Source organism: Triturus cristatus, chromosome 3_2, assembly GCF_964204655.1.
Source record: "Triturus cristatus chromosome 3_2, aTriCri1.1, whole genome shotgun sequence".
Classification (NCBI taxonomy): Eukaryota; Metazoa; Chordata; class Amphibia; order Caudata; family Salamandridae; genus Triturus; species Triturus cristatus.
This window is the reverse complement of record NC_140584.1, coordinates 618,857,613-618,883,978: the sequence shown is the minus strand read 5'-3', so window position 1 is coordinate 618,883,978 and position 26,366 is coordinate 618,857,613. Positions and strand designations below refer to the sequence as shown.

Below are 26,366 nucleotides of genomic sequence, written 5' to 3'. Positions count from 1 at the left end.
CTCCACTGGCATCTTGTCATTGCATTCTTTCTCCTGCTCACTTCTGGTTATAGTTTGCTCATTGCCTTGTCTTGCTAAGATGTGTTTCCCATATGTCCAATTTGTAATTTGGAATCATAAATTGACAGGCTTAAGGGGTACTTTTATGTTTCATCACATTTATGTCTGAGTAGAACGTCTGATTATCACTTACCACGGATACGAGTTCCATTGTCTGATTATCTATTTCCATCCGGTAAGGGATGCGAGATGCATAGTACTTCAACATAAAAGGCTGTCCACCCCTTTTCTCATTGAGTTCATGTGCCCCCTAGCTGATGATGCTTTCTCCTTCAGTTCTAATTCCGCCCCAAGGAAAGAATTCTTGTGCTGACTTATGCTGAGAGCTTCTGGGCATTTTATGTTAGTACTTATTTTGTTTAGATATGTTATTTTCATTAAAACGTGTTCAAAGTATTTCCTGATCTGTGGACAGCATCTATGTATTGCTCACCAAGTCCATAACACCCTTTCTTTTTTTTCTTTTTTTGTTTGTTGAATTTTTTTATTCAATCCATGATAGATAACAATCAAAATCAGTTACATAGATATTTAAGCCCACAAATCACCATATAGTTTATACAGAATAAAAAAATAAAATTAGTAAATAATCGAACAAATCAATACATAATCTATCCCTTATTCAACTTACTTATTTCATATGGTCTATCATGGGCCCCCATATCTGAATACCCAATTTTTGTTTTTTCATTGATTTCATAGAGTATAAGCTAGATTCCAAATAAAAAATATTATAAAATTTTGCCCGCAACATTTCAAAAGGAGCTTCCTGTTGCAACCACAGCGATGCCACACACAGCCTGGCTACCGTCACTGCTACAAATATCTAAATGGATAGCACTCTTGCCCCGGTTTGAGGGATTCCCCAATTCCTGTCAGAATTATATCCATCATTATCTGTACATTAACCCCCGTTATCTCTGATAAAAAAACGCAATGTGTTTCTTCCATAAGATTAATTGCACACACCCGAAAAATATACGGATAATATTCGCCCTCTCCATTGCACAATGAAAACATCTATCATTTGTGGCTCCCCATTTCATCATTTTTAGAGGTGTGAGACACAGATTAAATATTGTCTTAAAATGTTGGCTTTTCAAATTAGCTGACAAGATTTTCCCTGCAACTTCTATTGATTCCATCTTGATGTAGCCGGGAACCCCAATTCCTATCTTGCGTTTCCAAATCATCTTGCTGTTCATCCATCAATATTTGATACAGTGTACCTATTCTAGCCCCTTGTCTGATTGCCTCGACAAGTGGCCAACTTTTCATCCCCCTTTGCTTTTTCCGCTTCAAAAAATTATCTCTTATTTGCAAATATTTGAAGAAGTCATTTTTTTGCAGCGCAAATCTCTGATAACATTTTAAATGTAACAAATACCTCATCCTTAAAGTCACCTAGTTGCCTAATCCCTTTTGCTCTCCATTTCTACATTCTAAAATCCCAAAATACAAGCAGCAACATTGTTTATAGGAGTATAATAACAAATTCCTGTTACCCCTATTCTCTTTCTAAATAGCTTCCAAGCTTTATATGCCGCCATTGCCATCTTGAATAGCGTTCTCTTATAATAGCTTAACTCCAAAAATTTTAACAAACAGTTTCTCACCTCGGATCCCATCAAAGACTGATATATTGACGGTGTTTCTGCCAATGTTTCAACTTCCTCCCCTGTTAACATAACCCTCATATTTTGAAAGAGACAAATGTAATAATAAAAAGCAAAGTTGGGTACAGCCCATCCACCTCGATCCTGTGGTAACATCATATATTTAAAAGCCCTCCAGGCTATTCTTTGACTCCAGAGAAACATATCGGCAATAGCTTGTACAGTTCGAAGTTGTATGCGAGTTAGCTCTAATGGTACTGCTCTAAAATAATACATGATTTTGGGTAATACACACATCTTGAGGACATTGCACCTTCCCACTAATGTCAAATGAAGGCATTCCAATCGGTCCAGCATCTGCTGAACCCCAGCAACTATACTTCCCCAATTAACTTCTATTAGCTGCTGTAAATCCATCCTAATTTTTATACCCAGATATGTAGCTTCCATCACCACCCGGGGGTCCTCTGGACATACCCCCTCCGTATAGAGAATCTGAGTCTTTGCCAGATTTAATTTATATCCATACACTTCCCCATATCCTTGGGCAAGCCGTTCTATCTCCTCAATCGCCTCGGGTGGATCCGATGTTGCCACCGCAATATCTGCATAGGCTAATACTCAGGCTGAGTATTGTCCATAGATCTGATCCTATTGCTATTTTCAAGCATACATAAAAATGGGTTCATATATAATGCAAATTACAATGGGGAGCAGGGACACCCCTGCCTTGTTCTCCTTGTTATAAACACCGGCTCCAATTCTCTACCCATTACACATATTCTAGCTTTAGGTGATATATACATGGTTTGAATAGCCTGAACATATCGTGGGCCAAATCCCATCTAATATAAAATTGCCCATAAAAAAGGCCAGGAGACACGGTCAAACGCCTTCTCAGTGCCCAGGAATTTCAATCCCAGCTTATCGTGTTGTACATGTGCATAGTCTATTAAAGAAACTACTCTATTTATATGGTTGACCGTGCTCCTGGCGGGTATAAACCCATGCTGATGTATAGAGACCAATGGGGTAATCACCCTTGCCAACCTCATTGCCCAAATTTTTGCATATATTTTACCATCTTCATTTAATAGAGAAATGGGCCTACAAGACCCTGGTAGTTCTGGTGGTTGGTCTTTATTTTTAAATACCACTATGTTGGCCTCGTCCCATGATGGCGGCGATTTTCCAATCTGTGCTTCTTGCATGACAGCCAACATATTCTCCTTTAACACCTGAAACAACACTTGATACATCTCAAGTGGTAGTTTATCTGGCCTGCTGCTTTTCCTCGGGCCAGGGAGGCCACTGCCTCCTCTCTCTTCCATTGTTATCAAAGTATCAAGTATTTTCTGCTCCTCTAATCCTAGTTTTAATAAATCTATTTTCTGCAGGAAAGCCATAATAGCCTGCTTACTCCTTTCCTCATGAGAATATAATTCTTTATAAAATGCATGAAAAATTCCTAATACACCCTCCATATTCTCTACCATGTTCCCAGCTGAGTACTTCAATGCACTTAATTTTTGCCGCGTATGCTTAACCCGCAATCTCTGCGCCAGACACCGACCTGTGGCTTCTCCAAATTCAGATCTTTATTCTTTATATGCCTTATATTGACAAGCAATATCCTTTACTCCAGACCTGGTTAATCTTAGCCTTACAACAAGCTATCTTTGTTTGTATACTCTTGTCTTCAACCCCCCTTCTTATTTCCTGAATAAGTTCCTGTTCTGCATTTCTTAGATTGTCTAGAAGTCCTCGCATCATATCCTGTTGTTGCTTCCTCTTGCCCCATCCGTAACTAATTGTCTCTCCTCGCAGTCTGGCCTTCATTGCGGCCCATATCATAGCTGTTGAGGCTGATCCTCTATTAATTTCAAAAAAATTGTAAACACCAAGCTTTCATGTGTTCAACAAATAACCTATTCAGCAAAAGTTTCCTATTGAACGTAAAGGATCTGCCCACCCTCTTTTGAACACCTAAATTCACATCTAGTAACAATGGGCCATGATCTGTCGTTATCCTGGGCCATATCTGCATTTTTGCTCCCACCATATATTGTCTTGGCATAAAAACATAATCAAGTCTTACTAACTTATGGTGCGGATGCGAATAAAAAGTATATCCCGGATCAACATGATTTAGGGTTACCCAGGCATCAACTAATCCATGATGAGTTGCCGTAAGGCTTTAAAAACCTTGGGTTTCCGACCTGCATACTTTTTCTTATTAGGATCCCACTCCTGACCTTCCACATGTACATTGAAGTCTCCGCATAGAATCAACTGAGGGTCCCACATCGCTAACTCGACATTCAGTCCTGCTAGTATTTGTGCTTCATCAAAATGTGAGCCATAAACTGTACATATAACTATCTTCTTACCATCTGTTACCCATTCTGCAATAGCCCACCTCCCGGAATTATCAGCCTTGGTCTTCCCAATCACTCCTAATCCATGTCCAACCATTATAGCTACCCCCCTGTTCATAACAGTCTGATGGGATGCCACTACTAAACTAAATCCCAATAACTTCATCACCATACGTCTGTCCCAGGGTATATGCGTTTCCTGTATACATACAATATCAGGATTCATTAATCGCAGATCAGCTGCAATCCGTAATCTTTTACTTTTGTTGTTCAGACCACAAACATTAAACGAACAAACCCTTAACACAAAATCGCTAATTTTATCCACCATATCTTACACGTCGTCCTAACACTATATACATCATAAGGTTAACCTTGATAGAGCTACTCATAAATGTCGTATTTTTATCATCATGGATTGAATTTTTCTCCCACCCTATTACCTCCCCGCATTCTCCGTGTCCTAACCCTGGCCCTGCACTCATATCACCCCGTGTCCCAAGGATCCCCCTCCCTCCACCCTTTCCCCAAAAAATAGGCAACAGGGCCAATGGCCCTTGTGATGGAAAGTGAGTTTACAACCCTGTGTTCCCCCACCCTTCTAACATATTCCTGGCTAAACTATAATCTAAACCTAGCATTTTGCAACATCCCATGAAGACATCAATTGATTTATTAGCCTTGTTACCACAATCCCATAAATCTTCATATGTCCCCATTTATCATTTCTTCAAAGCCAGAAAAAAGAAGCTCATTACATAGCCCACAGTCCCCTTAGATAGACATCAGATACTTTTTGGCTTGCACCTCTGAAGTGAAAAAACGCGTGTGCCCCTTAAGAATTACTTTAGGTGTGGCAGGTTGTAACAAAAAAGCTTGTGCCCCATTTCCCTGAAGGGAAGTGAATAACTGACGCTGCTGCCACCTTTTCTCCACCGTTTGATGACAATAATCGGGCATTACAAAAAATTGCGTGCCCTTCCCCTCCCTCTTTCTATCAGGCCGTGCAAAATCATAAATTGCATGGCGTGCCAAAAAATTGTTCAAACAGATCAAGATCGCCCGTGGTCTTAAATCAGATTGTCAAGCTTTCGCCGCCCGCTGTTTAAATGGGAACCTATGTGCCCTTTGTACTTAATTAGCTCATTTCCACCCAGTCAGCTCCGGAAAGGCCTCTGCAAACAGCTCCACTACAAACTTGCTGACTCTTGTCCCTCAATCCCCTCAGGCACCCCTAAAATTCTAAGATTATTACTCCGAAGTCTATTCTCCAGGTCCGCAAGCTTAGCTTGTATATCATCTCTATGTAGACTTGTATCTTCTGTGACAGCCTTCTGTGCTGCCATTTCATCCTCCAGTGTAGAGCTTCTTTCCTCAGCCTCATTCATCCTCTCAGTAAATTCATTGCACGTATTTGCAATCCTTCTGACTGTATTTTGAAGTTTGCGGCATGCTGTGTGGGTTTTTGCGTTCTCCATCCGAGTCTCCACTCTTTGATCTGAAATACATCGATAAATTGACTCCAAGGATATCTGTCTGTTTTTTCTACTGGGCCACCCTCAACTAGGTCACCTGTTTTAGCAGCTTCAGGGGTCATTTCAACTGAGGAGGAAAAATCCCACACCAGATTCTTAGTTGCTACTGGCCTTATTTGTTTGTTTACGTACCATAGTTGTCTCCAAATTTTCCTCTTCTAGATTTGTGCTATTCAAATCGCTGCCCATGCTCATTACTGATCCCTCCAGGGAGCCTGTTTTAAGACCTATTTCACAGTCATCATCCGAGAGATCCGAAGGGTCTGACAGAGAAAAGAACTTCTCCCCTGAATCACTCTCCCTGCTAGAAACTTCAGCTCTTAGTCCAATCTCAACTTCCGACGGTCTGCTCTCTGCTTGAAATCCCATTCTTAACATACTTAATTCAGTCACTTCCACTGTTTCTCCCGAAATAAAGCCAGTGTCTATATCACTTTGTTGCTGTAAATCCTCCTTTTCCCCCTTTTCTATCCCATTATCGCTTTTGCCAGTTCCTCCATCTTGCTTTTCCTCTGTTACAGCCTTAGGCACATGTGGAGTTGGCTGTTTCTTTTTAGGTCTCGGCTAGCGAAGGCTGCGCTTGCGCAGTCTCGCTCGCGAGACATAATGACTTGGAGAAGAGGAGCTTGAACCCGCCCCTCTTCTCCCCTGTTCTCCATTGGCTGGCCTCTTGAATGCTGGCCAGCCATTGGAGAAGAGTTCCGTCACTCCGAACAGGCCCCGTCCTTTTCGGATTCGGGGGCGTGTTTTTTCCAACTTTTCTAATTATCTCCTCCAGCCAATGGCAAGAGGAGAGTAAAGAAAAACACGCCCCCGAATTCGAAACCGCCGCTGCTTTTCTCCGAGGCATTTCTGCTTCGCCTCGGAGAAAGGCGGCGGTGTTCATGGCTCTCGCCAGGTAAGTCAACAGTTTTGCCAGTACTTGATGGTTTCAACATTTTTACTTGTAATTCACCTGTTTCAGCCATTGGGTTATGGGAAATGTCTCCGCTAATGAACTGTTTTCTTTAGCATTGTTTTTACCTATTCGTCGTATATTTATTGCTTCTTTTTCAACGTTGCTTTCTTCATAACTTTTACGTTGCTTTTTTCGTAACTTTTGAACCGACCATGTATGTGGCTTTATTTTTTTCCAAATTACGTATTCTTCTTTTGCTTTAACTTGTTGTGTACATTGTGCAGTATTTGTTTCGCTTTGTGCTGTTGTAATTGTAGTTTATTTGGGCCCCGGATGCGCACGTGCTCCGTGGCTCAGGACAAGGGACCCAAATATCAGCGAAAGTTACTCTGATGTGGGGAAAGCTTCCCCCCATGATGCCCCCCAAACATCCGGAGACAAGTGAGGCTGGAAATCCACCCCCTGCCCTGTCACCCCCACCGTCTCCCACCCCAGCACCGGAGCGGGGCGCAGGAGCTCAGTCCCCTCGAGGGCTGCGTACAAAAGCCAGTGCAGAGTGACCGATCCAATCCGGCACCTCCACACCCATCCTCCATGCTCCCACCGGCCCCTCCAGCCCGCCCTCCCTCTGCCACAGAGGGAGGGCGGGCTGGAGGGGCCGGTGGGAGCATGGAGGATGGGGGTTGAGGTGCCGGAGGGAGGCATGAGGGGTGACAAATCGGAAGAAGAATGGGAAAGTAAATGTGTGTGGAAAGATTAGAGCGATACACATGTCGCACGGAGAATTCAGTGCTTGTGAGGCCTGCGTGTTCCACTTAGAGCGCCTCCCTTCGGGGCAGACCCCCTCCCCCAACCAGGCGCGAGCTCAGACCTTGCATGAGCCGGAGGCCATGTCTGCGCCATCACTGAGTGCCAGGCTCTCCCGCCTCAGACACAGGGCCTCTCTGCTGCGCTACCTGGCCTCTCTAAGTGTGCGTCTCTGCTCTCCTCAGACCCTACCTGTGAGAAAGTGCCATCTTTCTTGCATGGTATGCCCCCACTTTTTGCTAAATTGCTGAATGTACTTCGATTGAGTGTACCCTGGGTTCCTGCCAATCAGGTGCCCAGGGCCTATGTTCCTTCCTTAAACCACACAAACTCCAAATTGGCAAACCCTAGCCACATGTCAGCCCCTAGTAAATGGTACCCTAGGTACCCAGGGCCTTGTGGCCAGGGAAGGCCTCTAAGGGCTGCAGCACTCATTGTGCCACCCTCAGAGGCCCTGTACCCTTACACACACACACTGCCCTTGCAGGCTGAGTGTCTGGGTGCAGGACAAAACAAAGAGTCGACATGGCACACATCACTGTGTACCATGCCCATCACCTACACTGCCAAGGCATATGTCAGCCACCCCTCTAGCTGGATGCATTACACCTATGGTGTGGGCGCAGGAGCCCTGTGCCCCTACAGTACCCGGGTCCATTCCTGGGCACTGTAAGTGCAGTGCTGTCATTTAAGAGTACATGGTGCTGAGAGCTTGTCAAACACGAGCTCCACAGCACCATATTGGCAACACTGAAGCCTGGGAAGTTTGGTATCAAACTTCTCAGCACATTGAACCCACACTGATGCCAGTGTAGGATTTAATGTACTAAGCACCCCAGAGGGCATCTTAGAGATGCCCCCTTACAGCTAACTTACAATCCACGTCTGCTCTGAGGCTGCCCAGGCTGCCACACAGCAGACACGTTGCTGGACCCCTGGGTGGGAGAGCCCCTGCTCTCCCGGGCCTGCAACAATGCACATCCTGGGTGAGGTGAGAAATCTCCTCCCCCAGGATGAGCAAAGGGAAGCTTCAAAGGCAGGCCGCCATTTGGAGTTTCCCCAGGCCACTGCAACCCCCCACTCTGGCGGGAAGCTTGGCCGGAAACCCCATACAAGGACAGGGGATGTGCCAGCCTGCCCACCCCACCCCTCAGGTGGGGGAGGCGAGGTGAAGCACATCTCCGGGCTCTCGCCATCTTGAAGATGGGAGGCCCTACCCTATCAGGATTAGGCTATTGCCCCCCTCCCACAGGAGAGAGGCAGGATAGGGGGTGTACCCACCCCAGGACCAGGACCCATTGGTCCCTGGCCTTCACCTACCTGTAACGCCCCTAAATCTAGTATTTAGGGGCACCCTGAACCTTCCTTCCTCAGATTCCAGATAGAAAACTACAAGAAGAGCAAGAAGAACAAGGACCTGCCCTGCAGCTGCTAAAAAGAGGAGAAGACACCAACTGCTTTGGCCCCAGCCCTACCGGCCTGTCGACTCTCGAACCTGCACCAGCGCGGCATCTCTCGTGGCCAGCAACCTCACCAACCCCGGAGGACCTGGCTACCTTTTGGCTCTAAGCCCCTGGGACTCCCATGAGTAGAGGCTCTACTCAAGAAACCTATTTTTATCCCCTGGCAGCAGCCCGGAACCGCGGACCCAACACCCTCTGCACCAGCCAAGCCTGGCCAGTGCCGGAGTGGACAAAGACCCTGAGGACGACCCCACGGCGACTGTGACCCCGAGTCCGGCACCCAAGGACCCCCCTCGACATCCCGGAAGAAGCCTGCAGCCTCATAACCGAGTGCCACTCCAACCGCGATCAACCAGAGGGTAAGATTCCCGACGTCAAAAGGCACCCCTGCACCCGGCGCCCTGCGGCCCCCTGTGCCCAATCCCGGGGTACCCACCTAACCTACAACTACCCAACTTACCTCTCGAAGTGGTGGTGGCACCTGAAACATCCTCGTCCCCGAGCCTGCAGCCTTTTTCCAAATCGGAACATTCCCATTGATTTCCATTGAGCGCCCGAAGGCTCAAAAGCACCCTGCACCCAGCCGCCCTGGCAGTGCCCTCTCTACACTAATCTACTTCCCCACTTGCCCTGAGTAAGTGACCAGGAGCCCAGCTCCCACAGCCGCGTGGCTTGCCAGACAGCAGCCACCAACCAAGGCCCCCCTATCCATCATAGGATAACATTGGGCCTAACTCTCTCTGCACCCGGCCGTCCTGAAACCGCTGAGGGTGAACCAACTGTACCTACCTGACACTGGGGGACCCCTGACTCCATGCCCGGAATTTCAACTCTGCCAGTCGAGTACTTACCCTTAAACCGCTAACTTCATTTTCCTCATAGGGTAACATTGACTGGCTTTTTCTTCAAAAATCTTCTAAGTGTGAACTTTTCAAAACTGCAAATATTCACCAAAAATCAGCCAAGTGACAAAAACGAATTTACTCACCTGCTCCTAGGTGAGCTCCCAGTGCTGGATCTTGGTGCCCAGCCCTGACCCTGAAAAGTCTTCACAACTATACTTACCTCTAACTCATTTTTCTCCCATAGGAAACCATTGTCTGCTTTTCTGTGAAATTTCTTCTAAGTGTCTATTTTTGCAAATTTGAAATATTCTTTTAAAATCGTACCATTTCTGCAAACGAAATTACTTACCTGTTTTTGATAAGGACCCCAGTCCTGGGTCTAGGTACCCAGTCCTGGATTACTAAAGTAACGATAAAGTACTCTACCTGCAATTTGAATTTCTTGCCATAGAGATCCATTGAATGTTTTCTTTGAAATATTTTCTAAGTGCTAACTTTTGAAATAGCTCAATATTATTTAAAAATCATTACAGTTATTAAGTCGACTTTCATCACTTGATTCTGAATACTAACCCAAGGCTGGATCTAGGAGCCAGACCTGGAATTCCAAAAGTAATCTGAAAAGTAATTTATTACAAATAACCTGAATTTACCATTGAGCTCAATGCATTGTTATGTTTAGAAAATAGGATTGTTTATTGCAACCAACTGTGACTGTTTACACAAATTTATTGCTTAAGACAAAAGTATTTATATTCAACCTCTCATTCTGAGAAAGTATATTTTTACCCCCTTTGTGGTTCTAAAAATAAAACAAGCATATATTTTATATATATAAACCATTGGCCTAGAGTTCAGTTATTGAGTGTGTGAAACCATTTGCTGACTGAGTGTGTACAATAAATGCATTACACTGTCCTCTGGTACTGCCTTACTGCTCGACCAAGCTACCACTTTTGAGAGTAAGGTCATACCTAACTTTGACCTCTATCAGCCTCTGGGGGACTGTGGACTCTGTACACCCTGTACCTATTAGGGAACAGTATATACAGAGCCACTTTCTCACACTACCCATCTCTTGGCCTCTCTGTCAATGTGCTTCTCTACTGCCCTCAGACCCTATCCATTGGCCTCTCTGCTGCGCTACATGGCTTCTCTGTCAGTGTTCTTCTCTGCTCTCCTCCGACCCTCTCACCGGGCCTCTACTCTTTCACTGACCCTCTCTCAGTCACTTGGCCTTTGCGCTCTCTTATTTAGTCTCTCCACTCTCTACATTTTCAGGGATTATCCCGACTTTAATCATATATGCGATGCGTTAACACACAACAAAGGGTCATTTTCTCAAAGCGATTTTTTTGGGGGGTTATATTGATTTTGCAATAATTTTGGTTATTTAGTTACCATGTTTGTAATATTCGAATGGACATGTACACATGCCTGCACGAGTAGAATCGATTTTTTTATTTAATTTGATGGACTTTCAAATCCTATGGGGTTCTTCATTCGTGACCGCGTAGGAAGTATCATACAACGGGATTAGCTTTATTTTAAATGTTTTTCCTTTTTTCCACCACATCCTACCTATCAAAATACAATTTCAACATTTCGCATACGAATAGTAAAATATTTATATTGTGCCTGTGTGGGTGGCTTTTTTTGTAGGTGGCTCTATGCGTGGGTGGCTGTCTTTGTGTGGGTAACTCTGTGTGTGGGTAACTCTGTGTGTGGGTAATGGGTAACTCTGTGGGTGGGTAACTCTGTGGGTGGGTAACTCTGTGGGTGGGGTGGGTAACTCTGTGGGTGGGTGGCTGTGTGTGGGTGGCTGTGTGTGTGTGGGTGGCTGTGTGTGTGTGTGGGTGGCTGTGTGTGTGTGGGTGGCTGTGTGTGTGTGGGTGGCTGTGTGTGTGTGGGTGGCTGTGTGTGTGTGGGTGGCTGTGTGTGGGTGGGTGGCTGTGTGTGTGTGGGTGGGTGGCTGTGTGTGTGTGGGTGGGTGGCTGTGTGTGTGGGTGGGTGGCTGTGTGTGTGGGTGGGTGGGTGGCTGTGTGTGTGGGTGGGTGGGTGGGTGGCTGTGTGTGGGTGGGTGGCTGTGTGTGTGGGTGGGTGGCTGTGTGTGTGGGTGGGTGGCTGTGTGTGTGGGTGGGTGGCTGTGTGTGTGGGTGGGTGGCTGTGTGTTTGTGGGTGGGTGGCTGTGTGTGTGGGTGGGTGGCTGTGTGGCTGTGTGTGTGGCTGTGTGTGTGTGGGTGGCTGTGTGGCTGTGTGTGTGGCTGTGTGTGGGTGGCTGTGTGTGTGTGTGGCTGTGTGTGTGTGTGTGTGGGTGGCTGTGTGGGTGTGTGTGTGTGTGTGTGTGGGTGGCTGTGTGTGTGGGTGGGTGGCTGTGTGTGTGTGGGTGGGTGGCTGTGTGTGTGGGTGGGTGGCTGTGTGTGTGTGTGGGTGGGTGGCTGTGTGTGTGTGTGTGGCTGTGTGTGTGTGGGTGGCTGTGTGTGTGTGTGTGGCTGTGTGTGTGTGTGTGGCTGTGTGTGTGTGGGTGGCGCTGTGTGTGGGTGGCGCTGTGTGTGGGTGGCGCTGTGTGTGGGTGGCGCTGTGTGTGGGTGGCGCTGTGTGTGGGTGGCGCTGTGTGTGGGTGGCGCTGTGTGGGTGGCGCTGTGTGGGTGGCGCTGTGTGGGTGGCGCTGTGTGGGTGGCGCTGTGTGGGTGGCGCTGTGGGTGGCGCTGTGTGGGTGGCGCTGTGTGGGTGGCGCTGTGTGGGTGGCGCTGTGTGGGTGGCGCTGTGTGGGTGGCGCTGTGTGGGTGGCGCTGTGTGTGTGTGGCTGTGTGTGTGTGTGTGTGTGTGTGTGTGGCTGGGTGGCTGTGTGTGTGTGTGGGTGGCTGTGTGTGTGTGTGTGTGTGGGTGGCTGTGTGTGTGTGTGTGTGTGTGGGTGGCTGTGTGTGTGTGTGTGGGTGGCTCTGTGTGTGGGTGCAAATGCAATAGGTCTCGCATTTGAGAGTGATTAAGCTATTGACATTGTAAATAACAATGCCGTTTCTTTAACCCCTTCTGTGCCCTTGACGGAACCACGCCGTCATGAGACACGGGTGCCGTGTGCACATGACGGCGTGGTTCCGTCATGGAGCGGCCGTTGGCGGCCGCTCCTCCCACGCGGCTCGAATTCCCCGCCTGTGCGGGCGAATTAGAGAGTGGGCGGAGTCATGACGGAACCACGCCGTCATGAGCACAGCTCGCCCGTGGCTCATGACGGCGCGGTTCAGTCATGAGCACCGCGCCACCGCTGTGCCCCCAAACCCCCCCAGCGCCGCGGCGGAATTTCCGCCGCGGAGAAGGGGTTAAATGTTTTAAAAACATAAACAAAAATGACGAGCAATGCCAATAGCTCTAACTTTAACAATGCCGAGACCGTTGCATTGTAAATGCTTGTTATTTCCTGCTAGGAATATCTGGGCTCCTTTTTAGGTCTCGCCTGACCCAGCGCATGCGCTGGTCTGGCAAGACATTTAGTAGGTGGGTTCTGAAAGTGCTACCCACATTTTTGTGCTGGCTACAAGCTTGAGTGCACGATGGCGTGCACGCACACAGCTGTTCCCCGAATTCCCCCCTCCCTTCTCGCCCAGCCATCTGCCTTTCCTGCGCCAGTCTTCAGCACCATCTCCGCCCCTCCCCCCGCTGCTGCGTGCGCAACCCTAGCATGCTTTAGCGCGTCATCCCGATTACTTTCGCTTTGAGTGATCGCAATCGCGATGACTTTCGCTTTTACGGCCGCGCGGCGGTACTTATACTGCCGCGCGGCGGTACTTTTACTGCCGCGCGGCCAATGCTTGTTCACCAACTCATCTGTTCCCTGCAAGCCACCATGCTTTCTCCCCCCCCCCCCCCATGCTTCTCCCCTTTGAGGTTCCTACCCATCCGTTCTCTTCCCCCTTCCTCCCCCTCCCCGTGTGATGTCCTGGCCTCACCCAATCCAATCGTGTCATACCCTGGCGCCTCATCCCCTTGCGTTCTATCTGCCCACCCGGCATGCTCCACTCAGATGACAGCGATAATATAAGTGTTCGAGGCATGTGGGCTGCTGAATTCATATCTGTGCATAGATCGCCGCCTAGTGTTGGGTCCAGATGATTGCACATTGTTGTCCTGGAAGAGTCTTAGAAGTATCACGAGATAGGTGGCTCCTCCCCTGGACTACAGTGCTCATGGGCATCCTCTCCATCCTCAGATTGTTTTTTTCCGCCATTGGATTCGGATGTGCTTATCTTAGCTCAAGTTAGGAAAACTTTATTTAAGGCCGACAGCCTTTAGGTATCGACGGTATTGTTTGCGTTCGGTACCGAGACCACCTTAAACTTGTTACTCAAACGTATTCACCTTCTCGGACCGAGTTTCGGTCCGACCAGCGATAGACGTTCGAAGATGGAATCGAGGACTCCCTTCAAGAGATGTCCTCTGTCACGCTAAATATCCACACATCGATGTCCATCCGGTGTGCAACAAATGTTTATCACCGGATCATGATGAGTCCAGGTGTATGGCCTGTGCCCGGTTCCGGTCGAAGAAGACCCTTCGGAATAGACGAGCGGCTAGATTGGAGGCCAAACAATCGGCGCCTACCCCGGTTAACATATTCGGCACCGAGGATGAAGACGTCGAGAGCGTCGAAGAGGTAGACTAGAGCCCTGCTTCGGAGCAGGAATCCCAATACGACGACGATTATGAGGAGATCCTCGAGTACGAAGACGTGGTCGACGAGGTAGGAGACGACGATGAGGCCCTTGGGGCCGAGGAAGATAGCTCAGGGGATGAGCTAGGCCAACCCGTCGATAGGGAGGCCGTGACAGATAGTCTTGATAAGGCTCAGGTCGAGGGATCGCCTGCGGGCATTACCCAAGATCGGTCGGATCGTTCTACAGCCCCGCCTAAAGGCCCGGTTTCGAACATTTCGAAAGACTGGAGCCGATTCTGTGAAATCGAAACCAAAACCTGCACCGGTCAAATCGAAACCGAAAGTGCAACTGGTTCAGGTCGGATCGAAGGCGTCGAAACCTTCCAATCCGTCGACACCTTCCAATCCGTCGACACAAAAGGACATCCGAGCCGAAAAAACGAAGAAGGACTTCGGTACCGAGAAACCAAAAAAGGACCTCGGCACCGAGAAACAGAAGAAGGCCCTCGGTCTTGAGAAGACGCAGAGGCCTCTGGCACCGAAGGTCGGAGCACCGTCGACCAAGGTCAAGGCGGTTGATCCGACTACATCAACACCGAGGAGTGCTGAGACTGCCAAATTTCCGGATCAGCAAGGCGTCTATCCCAAACTTCGTACCGAAGCCCCGAAGACTGGCAAGACACCGGAGACCGCGTCGAGGCCTGCTTCCAAAGAGCCTGTCGGATCCAAAGCACCGTCGGCATTCACGTTACAACAGGTGTCGGAGTCCCTAAAGCGCATCAGGGACCGGGTCACTCTCGAACCGAAAACGGGTCCCGAACCGAACAAGGCCGCCAAGACTCACTCGGCGCCGGCACCGATCAAGTTTGGATTGCCACCACCGGGAACACCTAAGATGTTCGAACTTCGGAAAAGTATCGAACAACCAAGAACAGTGTCCACAGAAAGGACTGATGTTGAAGACTGACGGGACCAGTTTATCGACGTCGACACTGGTAGACTGTTGTTCCGCAAGCAGAGAATTATAACGGAGAAGCCTTTGGACTCATACAAAATTCCACTCAAAAGGAAACTGGCTTTCGGTTCGACACCAGTGCTGGTAGAACATTACCACACATATGATCAGGACCCCCCATCCTTTTCTCCCACACACTCGGAGACGGATGCAGGAGAAGGCTATACTGAGGATACAACTTATCCTGTGGATAATGACCCTGATGACCAACGGCAAGACCAGGATCAGGCATGGGGAGACCCTAATGACCCAGGAGACTCACAAGATGCTCCTGACACTCATCTTTATAATATAAAACCATCTTCCACTGAAGATACTGCTGCTTTTAACGCACTCATTGAAAGAGCGGCTGCCAATCACGGAGTGGAACTTCATTCTGACTCTGTGTAGGAGGATTTCTTGGTGGACACGTTCTCCACATCAGAAAGAACGGTCAAAACTCTGCCAATGTTAAAAGGGGTTATTAAACATGCTAAGGACATCTTTAAGGAGACAACCAGAGCACGGGTATTGAACCCGAGAATAGAGAAATACAAACCTGCCCCAGGAGACCCCATGTACATTAAGGGTCAATTGCCGTTGGACTCATGGTAGTTTCGAATGCTCGCAAGAGAGCTAACTCACAGACTACCGGGGATGCTCCGCCTCTGGACAAGGAATCCAAAGTGTTAGAAACATCAGGGAAAAGGATAGCAGCACAAGCAGCAAACAACTGGCGCATTGCCAACACTCAGGCACTCCTGGCCAGATACGACAGGTCACACTACGATACCCTAGAAACACTGCTAGAACACCTACCAGATGAATACAAAGATGGAGCGGAGCTCCTCATCAGAGAGGGACAACTCATTACAAATGCGTCCATCAAATGCGCACTAGATGCAGCTGACTCTGCAGCGAGGGCAATCAACACTAGTGTGATGTTGCGGAGGCACGCATGGTTGAGAATATCCGGTTTCAAACCTGAAATTCAAAACAATATCTTAAATCAACCAGTTAACCCAGACTTTTTATTTGGCCCCGAGGTTGACACTACCCTAGAAAAGATTAAAAAGGACACAAACTGCGAAATCTATGTGGGCTCTACAGTCGCAGCAGTTTCGGAGTGGCTCCTTTCGTCGCCCCGGGAATAGAGGAGCAGCTAGAGGTCAGGGGTCCCAGCCGCAGTACAATAAAGGAGGTACCCAGAGTACCTATAATAAAAACAATAGGGTGGATATCGTGGATCCAGCACCAAAGGCAGAGGACGAGGACACAGCAACACCAGGTCCTCTGCCAATAACAAACAGTGACGTCTTGTCACTGCCCCCCGACCACATAACACCGGTCGGGGGCAGACTCCCAACGGTTCCTGCCAGTCTGGAGATCCATCACCACAGACAGGTGGGTCAGAGACATTGTCTAATTCGGTTATTGTCTGGAATTAACATCCAATCCACCCAACATACCGCCAAGACACCGTCCTATGTCTGCAGAGCACTTGGCATTATTGCAGCAGGAAGTACTAAGTATGCTGCAGAAAGGGGCCATAGAAATCGTGCCCGTAGACCAACAAGGGTCAGGAGTGTACTCTCTGTACTTCTTGATCCCCAAAAAAGGACGGGTCTCTCAGACCTATACTGGACCTGAGACCTCTCAACCAATACATTCTGTCAGAGCATCTTCATATGCTCACCCTCCAGCAGGTTCTACCGTTACTCAGTCAGGGAGACTTCCTAGCAGCACTGGATTTAAAGGATGCGTATTTCCACATACCCATACACCCATCACACAAAAAATATCTCCGGTTCCCTCTTCAGGATCAGCATATCAGTTCAAAGTACTCCCTTTCGGAGTAACGACGGCGCCCAGAGTCTTTACCAAATGCCTAGCGACAGTGGCTGCACACTTACGAAGACAGCACATTCACGTCTTCCCTTACCTGGACGACTGGCTTGTTCAGGCAAAGTCAGCCCAGCAGTGTGCCAGCCACATATCCCACACCATTTACCTTCTTCACAGTCTGGGATTCTCACTAAACTATCCAAAGTCACATCTTCAACCCGCCCACGTACGGCAGTACCTGGGCGCGACCATAGACACTCTGGCAGCCAAAGCTCAGCCAAACTTGGTGAGGATCAACAGCATGCAACTGCTGATAAAAAAGTTCAAACCTCAGCACTCCCTTCCAGAGTGAGTGTTCATGCAGTTGATGATGGCCTCCTGCATCTTCATAGTCCCGCACGCGAGACTACATATGCGCCCGCTTCAGGAGTGCTTGGCACGTCAATGGAATCAAACTCAAGGACAGTTAAAAGACCTAGTGTTGGTGAGCAGTCGGGCATACAACTCTCTGCATTGGTGGAATCCACAAAACCTTTGCAAGGGCCGACTGTTCCAAGAGCCTGTTCCACAAATAATACTGACAGCGGACGCGTCTCTCCAGGGATGGGGAGCTCATGTACTCAATTACACAGTGCAGGGACTATGGACAACACAGCAAAAGAAGATGCACATCAACCTTCTGGAACTGATGGCAATCTTCCTGGCAATGAAGGCATTCAAGGTACACTTGTGCAACAAAGTCGTGTTGATCCGGACGGACAACATGACTGCCATGTACTACATACAGAAGCAGGGAGGAACACACTCTCCACAGTTGTCTCATCTGGCTCAGAGCATGTGGAAGTGGGCCATTCAGAGGAACATGTTCCTCATGGCGGAACACCTCCCGGGAAAGGACAACCAGATAGCGCATCTGCTCAGCAGACACAGCCACCAAATGCACGAGTGGGAGCTACATCCATCAGTACTCCAACCGTACTTCCAGCAGTGGGGTCATCCAGAGATAGACCTATTCGCCACAAGGGAAAACGCAAAATGCCAAAGCTTTGCCGCCAGGTTCCCGCATCCACAGTCACAGGGCAATGCGATATGGATGAACTGGTCAGGCAGATTTGCATACGCTTTTCCCCCAGCGCCATTAATACCGCTAGTGGCACGCAAACTAAGGCAACACTCAATGACACTCATCCTGGTTGCTCCAATGTGGGCACGCCAGCCATGGTACACCACGTTGCTAGAACTTTCCGAGGTGCCGCATCAAAGGCTGCGGCTAACACCCAGACTTTTAACACAGAACCATGGCGAAATTCAGCACCCAGATCCGCAACAGCTGAACCTGGCGATCTGGCTCCTGAAGTCTTAGAGTTTGGCTACCTGAACCTGCCTCCAGAATGTATGAATATCATCAAGGAGGCCAGGAGACCCACGACCAGAGCTTGCTATGCGGCTAAATGGAAAAGGTTTGTCATTTACTGTAAAAACAATGACATTAATCCGCTGGATGCATCCATTCCGAACATCATCTGTTACCTGTTACACTTATACCGATGCAATCTGGCATACAGCTCCATCCGTATACACCTAACCGCAATAGCAGCCTATCTTCAGAACAGGCAGCACCTCTCTTTATTCAGAGTGCCTGCCATCAAAGCCTTCTTAGAGGGACTCAAAAGAGTGATTCCTCCAACACACCCACCAGCACCGGTGTGGAACCTGAATGTGGTCCTCACCAGATTGATGGGTCCACCTTTTGAACCTCTACATTCATGTGAGATTCAATTCCTCACCTGGAAAGTAGCTTTCTTAGTGGCAATCACTTTGTTGAGAAGAGTTAGTGAACTCCAGGCACTAACCATTCAAGAGCCAGTCATACAGGTTCACGCAAATAGAGTTCTACGACGTACCAACCCCACATTAATGCCTAAAGTGATATCGCAGTTCCACATGAATCAGACTATTGAACTGCCTGGTTCGAGGCATGTGGGCTGCTGAATTCATATCTGTGCATAGATCGCCGCCTAGTGTTGGGTCCGGATGTTTGCACGTTGTTGTCCTGGAAGAGTCTTCGAAGTATCCTTGGATAGGTGACTCCTCCCCTGGACTACAGTGCGCATGGGCATCCTCTCCATCCTCAGATTGTTTTTTTCCGCCATTGGGTTCGGATGTGCTATCTTAGCTCAAGTTAGGAAAATATTTTTTCAAGGCCAAAAGGCCTTTAGTTCGCGTCGGTACTGTTTATCGATCGGGTTTCGATAGAATTTGTTAGTTTACTAACTTTCAGCACCGACTGCTTTCGCATTTACCTGTCCATCGACTACTTCGACGATGGAATCCAGGACGCCATTCAAAAGGTGTCCGGTATGCAATGCGAAGTACCCACACATCGACGTCCATCCGGTGTGCAACAAATGCCTTTCGCCGGACCACGACGAATCAACATGCATGGCCTGTGCCCGGTTCCGCTCGAAGAAGACTCTGCGGAATCGACGAGCGGCGAGACTCGAGGCGCAGCACGCGGCACCGGCCCCGACAGACATCTTCGGCGAGGCCGAGGACGTCGAGGAATTGGAAGTCTTGCCCTCCAGTCCCGTTTCCGAACACGAACCCGGATCGGACGAGGAAGACGAGTCACTCTTCCACAGAGGTGAAGACGACACCGAGGTAGGAGACGACGAGGAGGCCTTCGGGGCCGAAGAAAGTAGCTCCAATGATGAACAAGGCCTACCTGTTCAAACCGTTCAAACACCAGTGCCACAGCCTATGGCTCCGGTCGAGGGATCGCCTTCGGGCCTTACCCGAGACCCATCCCGCAGTTCTTCGGCCCCGCCCTCGGGCCCGGCCTCGGACGTTCAGCGGCAGCCATTACTACATAAACAGGCTGGTTTCCCTATCACAAAACCGAAACCGAAAGCTGCTCAGGTTCCACCGAAACCGAAACTGAAAGTAGCGCTAGTCGGATCGAGGCCTTCGACGCCAGCGCACCGCGTCGGCACCGACCGCACCAAGAGGGACTTCGGTGCCGAACTTGAGGCGGGCGACGTTGGAGTCGACAAACGGAAAAAAGCCATCGGCACCGACAAACCTGCTCGGCTACCGGCACCGACGACACCAAGGGCCGTACCGCCTGCTGTGTCTCACATCGCTCCCTCGACGACACCTAAGCCTCAGGCATCGAAGACTTCGACGGTGATCTCTTCACCCCGACTCGATGACCCGCCGGCACCGAAAAAATCTACGGCCGCCTCTACGAGCCTGGCCGGTGCCAAAGCCTCGAAGGCGCCCCAAGTACGACCTGGTGTGACGCAAGGCAGCAAAACCACACCTGTCCTCCAGGACACATCGGGCTCCGGTTCGGTCGGAGCTCCCGCAGCCTCTTCGGTGCCGACCAACATTACCTTCGGCTTGCCTCCGTCAACAATCCCAAAAATGTTCCAACTCAGGACACGGGTCACCCAACCTACGGTCACACCTGCTGAGACGTCTCCAGCACGTATCATCGACGCCGGCACTGGCAGAATGATTCTCCAGGACCGAAGGATAACTTCGGAGCCGCCATTGGACCCTTTCAGGATCCCACTAAAAAGGAAGTTGCCTGCAGAATCGGAACCTCTCCTTTATGAACCCTTCCATTCATCCTACCAGGATCCACACCGGTTCTCCCCCACACGCTCCGATACGGACGCATTGGAGGACTACATGGCTGACCAAGTCCCCTACCATGTAGACACGGACCCTGATGACCAGCAGGACCCTGATCAAACTTGGGGCGACCCTGCAGACCCCAGTGCACCTCTCGATGCACAGGATCCACAACTCTATGGGGCAAAGACATCTCCTACGGAGGATACTGCAGCGTTCAATGCTCTTATCGAACGTGCTGCCAATAACCATGGGGTGCAGCTTCACTCTGATACCATCGAAGATGACTTTCTAATGGACACCTTTGCATCCTCAGAAAGACATGTAAAGACTCTGCCAATGTTGAAGGGGGTCCTCAAACCAGCCAAGGACATTTTCAAAGAACCCACCAGGGCACGAGTGATAAACCCCAGGATTGATAAAAAATACAGATCAGCACCTGGGGATCCTACTTACATCAAAGGACAATTACCACTCGACTCCATCGTCGTAGCGAATGCTCGCAAGAGGGCACACTCGCAAACGACAGGTGACGCTCCTCCCCCGGACAAAGAGTCCAAGGTGCTAGAGACCTCCGGCAAACGAGTTGCCGCCCAGGCTGCCAACATATGGCGCATAGCCAACACTCAAGCGCTCCTCGCTCGCTACGATAGAGCGCACTATGACACATTGGAGCACCTCCTCCAACATCTCCCTGACCACTTCAAAGAAGGTGCGGAAATTCTTATCAGAGAGGGACAGCTACTCACAAATGCTTCCATCAAATGTGCGCTAGATGCTGCAGACACGGCTGCCAGGGCCATAAACACAAGCGTCATGCTGCGACGCCATGCCTGGCTACGAATCTCAGGATTCAAGCCTGAGGTACAAAACAACATACTGAACCAGCCCGTCAACCCCGACTATTTATTCGGCCCTGAGGTTGACACCACCCTCGAAAAGATAAAAAAGGACACGGACACTGCAAAGTCCATGGGCGCTCTCCAAACTCAGTCCTTTCGGAGCGGCTCCTTTCGTCGCCCCGGAAACAAGGGAGCAGGTAGAGGACAGGGGTCACAACAAACGTATACCGAAGGCAATACACAGACCACCTACGATAAAAACACCCGAGGTGGATATCGTGGCTCCAGTACAAAGGGCAGAGGACGTGGCTACGGCAACACCAGGTCCTCCCCCAAGAACAAGCAGTGACGCCCTCTCCCTTCCTCCCGACCACATAACACCTGTCGGGGGAAGACTACAAAGGTTCCTGTCCACGTGGAACTCCATCACCACGGACAGGTGGGTCAAAGATATTATAAAATACGGTTACTGTCTGGAGTTAACCTCCACTCCACCCACAATACCACCAAGAAACCGTCCTATGTCCTCAGAGCACTTAACGCTCTTACAGCAAGAGGTAGAAAGTATGCTTCTAAAAGGCGCTATCGAGGTCGTACCCATCCACGAGCAGGGTACGGGGGTTTACTCCCTCTACTTCTTAATTCCAAAAAAGGATGGGTCGCTCAGGCCTATATTAGACCTGAGACCCCTGAACCAGTACATTCTTTCAGAGCACTTTCACATGCTCACTCTACAGCAAGTCCTTCCGCTTCTCAAGCAGGGAGACTTCCTAGCCTCACTGGACCTCAAGGATGCGTACTTTCACATACCCATCCACCCCTCACACAAAAAATACCTCAGGTTCACTGTTCAGGGACGGCACTATCAGTTCAAAGTCCTTCCCTTCGGCGTGACAACAGCGCCCAGGGTTTTCACGAAGTGCCTAGCTACGGTGGCAGCACATTTACGGAGACAGCATATACACGTCTACCCCTACCTAGACGACTGGCTCGTTCAAGCGAAGTCAGCCCAGCAATGTGCAAGCCACATGTCCCGCACCATTCACCTTCTTCACAGTCTGGGATTCTCACTAAACTACCCAAAGTCCCATCTCCAGCCCGCACACGTACAACAGTACCTAGGTGCGACTATAGACACTCTGGCGGCCACAGCTCAGCCAAATTTAGTGAGGATCAACAGCATACAACTGCTGATCTCCAAGTTCAAACCCAATCACTCGCTTCCAGCGCGAGTGTTTATGCAGTTGATAGGCATGATGGCCTCCTGCATCTTCATAGTCCCGCACGCGAGGTTACATATGCGCCCACTTCAGGAGTGCCTAGCACGTCAGTGGAATCAGGCTCAAGGACAGTTGAAAGACCTAGTGTTGGTGAGCGGTCGGGCATACAACTCTCTGCATTGGTGGAATCCACAAAACCTTTGCAAGGGCCGACCGTTCCAAGAGCCTGTCCCACAGATAGTACTGACAGCGGACGCGTCTCTCCAGGGATGGGGAGCTCATGTACTCCACTACACAGTGCAGGGACTATGGACAACACAACAAAAGAAGATGCACATCAACCTTCTGGAACTGATGGCAATCTTCCTAGCCATGAAGGCATTCAAAGTACATCTATGCAACAAGGTCGTGCTGATCCGGACGGACAACATGACCGCAATGTACTACATACAGAAACAGGGAGGAACACACTCTCCACAGTTGTCTCATCTGGCTCAGAGCATGTGGAAGTGGGCCATTCAAAGGAACATGTTCCTCATGGCGGAACACCTCCCTGGCAAGGACAACCAGATGGCGGATCTGCTCAGCAGACACAGCCACCAGATGCACGAGTGGGAGTTACACCCATCAGTACTCCAACCGTACTTCCAGCAGTGGGGTCATCCAGAGATAGACCTATTCGCGACAAGCGAAAACGCAAAATGCCAAAGCTTCGCCGCCAGATTCCCACATCCGCAGTCGCAGGGCAATGCGATATGGATGAACTGGTCCGGCAGATTTGCGTACGCTTTTCCCCCAGCGCCGTTGATACCGCTGGTGGCTCGCAAACTCCGACAACACTCCCTGACACTCGTCCTAGTTGCTCCCACGTGGGCACGCCAGCCGTGGTACACCACCTTCCTCGAACTTTCCGTGGTGCCGCATCAAAGGCTGCGGATCAAACCCGCACATTTGACGCAGAACCATGGAGAGGTTCAGCACCCAGATCCGCAACAGCTGAACCTGGCGATCTGGCTCCTGAAGTCCTAGAGTTTGGCTATCTCAACCTGCCACCTGACTGTATGGACATCATCAAGGAGGCCAGGAGACCCACTACCAGAGCTTGCTATGCAGCCAAATGGAAAAGGTTCGTCATCTATTGCGATAATAATGACATCAACCCGCTGGACGCATCCATCCACAACATCATCTGTTACCTCTTACACCTATACCGATGCAATCTGGCGTACACCTCTATACGTGTCCATTTGACCGCAATATCAGCCTATCTGCAAACCAGGCAGCACCTCTCTCTATTCAGAGTGCCTGCCATCAAAGCATTCTTGGAAGGGCTCAAACGAGTCATTCCACCTAGTCACCCACCGGCTCCAATGTGGAACCTCAACTTGGTCCTCACACGCCTGATGGGTCCACCCTTTGAACCTCTACATTCATGCGAGATTCAATTCCTTACCTGGAAAGTGGCCTTCCTGGTAGCGATCACTTCCCTAAGAAGAGTTAGTGAACTCCAGGCACTAACCGTTCAAGAGCCATTTATTCAGGTTCACGCCAACAGGGTCGTACTACGTACCAACCCCAAATTCATGCCCAAGGTAATATCGCAGTTCCACATGAATCAGACTATTGAACTGCCCGTTTTCTTCCAAAACCCACAAACTGTTGCAGAAAGGGCACTACATACACTAGATGTACGGAGGGCCCTCATGTACTACATCGACAGGACTAAACCCTTCAGGAAGACAAAACAACTGTTCGTTGCCTTTGCCCCACACCACAAAGGTAACGCCATCTCCAAAGCAGGGATAGCCAGATGGATAGTTAAGTGTATTCAAATCTGTTATCAAAAGGCAAAACGCACATTAACTATTCCACCACGAGCCCACTCAACACGTAAGTTGGGGGCTTCCATGGCCTTCCTAGGAAATATTCCCCTGCATGATATATGCAGAGCAGCCACATGGTCCACTACACACACATTTACAAAACACTATTGTGTAGATGTGCAGTCAAAACAGCAGGCAGCTGTAGGACAGGCTGTTCTCAAGACACTTTTTCAGACCGCTGCAGCTGGCACGGGTAGCCGCCGCTAATAGAGGGCACTGCTATGTATTCTATGCACAGATATGAATTCAGCAGCCCACATGCCTCGAACTGAATATGCTACTTACCAGTATGCATCTGTTCTTGGCATGTAGGGCTGCTGACATTCATATCGCCCTCCCTCCTCCCCGGCGCCTGTCGCAGCTGCAGCTCTCAGAATTACTGCAAGCATGGTCATCACTTTCTGTATCTACTCCATCACTGCCACAATGGCGAAAAACAATCTGAGGATGGAGAGGATGCCCATGCGCACTGTAGTCCAGGGGAGGAGTCACCTATCCAAGGATACTTCGAAGACTCTTCCAGGACAACAACGTGCAAACATCCGGACCCAACACTAGGCGGCGATCTATGCACAGATATGAATGTCAGCAGCCCTACATGCCAAGAACAGATGCATACTGGTAAGTAGCATATTCATTTTCTTTCCAAATCCTGAAAATGTCGCAGAGAGAATGCTCCATACACTAGATGTAAAGAGGGCCCTCATGTACTATATAGACAGAACAAAGGATTTTAGGAAAACAAAACAACTGTTCGTTGCCTTTTCTCCACAACACAAGGGCAGCGCCATTTCCAAAGCAGGGATAGCCAGATGGATCGTTAAATGTATTCAAATTTGCTATGCAAAAGCTAAACGCACATTAACGATTCCCCCAAGAGCCCACTCAACACGAAAGTTAGGGGCCTCCATGGCTTTCCTAGGTAACATTCCTTTAGAGGAAATATGTAGAGCAGCCACATGGTCCACTATACATACATTTACTAAACACTACTGTGTAGATGTACATTCAAAACAGCAGGCAGCTGTAGGACAGGCTGTTCTCAAGACCCTTTTTCAGACTGCTGCAGCTGACACGGGCAGCCGCCGCTAATGGAGGGACTGCTATATAATCTATGCACAGATATGAATTCAGCAGCCCACATGCCTCGAACCGAATATGCTACTTACCAGTATGCATCTGTTCTTGGCATGTAGGGCTGCTGACATTCATATCGCCCACCCTCCTCCCCGGCGCCTGTAGCGGCTGCAGTACTCAGAATTACTATATAGCATGGTCATCACTTACTGTATCTACTCCATCACTGCCACAATGGCGAAAAACAATCTGAGGATGGAGAGGATGCCCATGCGCACTGTAGTCCAGGGGAGGAGCCACCTATCTCGTGATACTTCGAAGACTCTTCCAGGACAACAATGTGCAATCATCCGGACCCAACACTAGGCGGCGATCTATGCACAGATATGAATGTCAGCAGCCCTACATGCCAAGAACAGATGCATACTGGTAAGTAGCATATTCGATGTTCAGTTGTGCTCACATTACAACCGCGGTGCAGCTACAATCTGTTCCCTGCAAGCCATCATGCTCCCCCCCCCATGCTTCTCCTCTTTGAGGTCCCTACCCATCTGTTCTCTGCCCCCTCCGTCTCCCCCTCCCTGTGTAATGTCCTGGCCTCACCCAATCCACT

At 49.3% G+C, this 26,366-nt stretch overlaps 1 protein-coding gene across 2 annotated transcripts in view; it reads left to right on the top strand.

The window, feature by feature from the left end:
- The window catches only part of CPSF7 (cleavage and polyadenylation specific factor 7), a 232,236-nt gene that overhangs the window by 167,620 nt on the left and 38,250 nt on the right, over window positions 1-26,366 (top strand). The window lies entirely within an intron of this gene.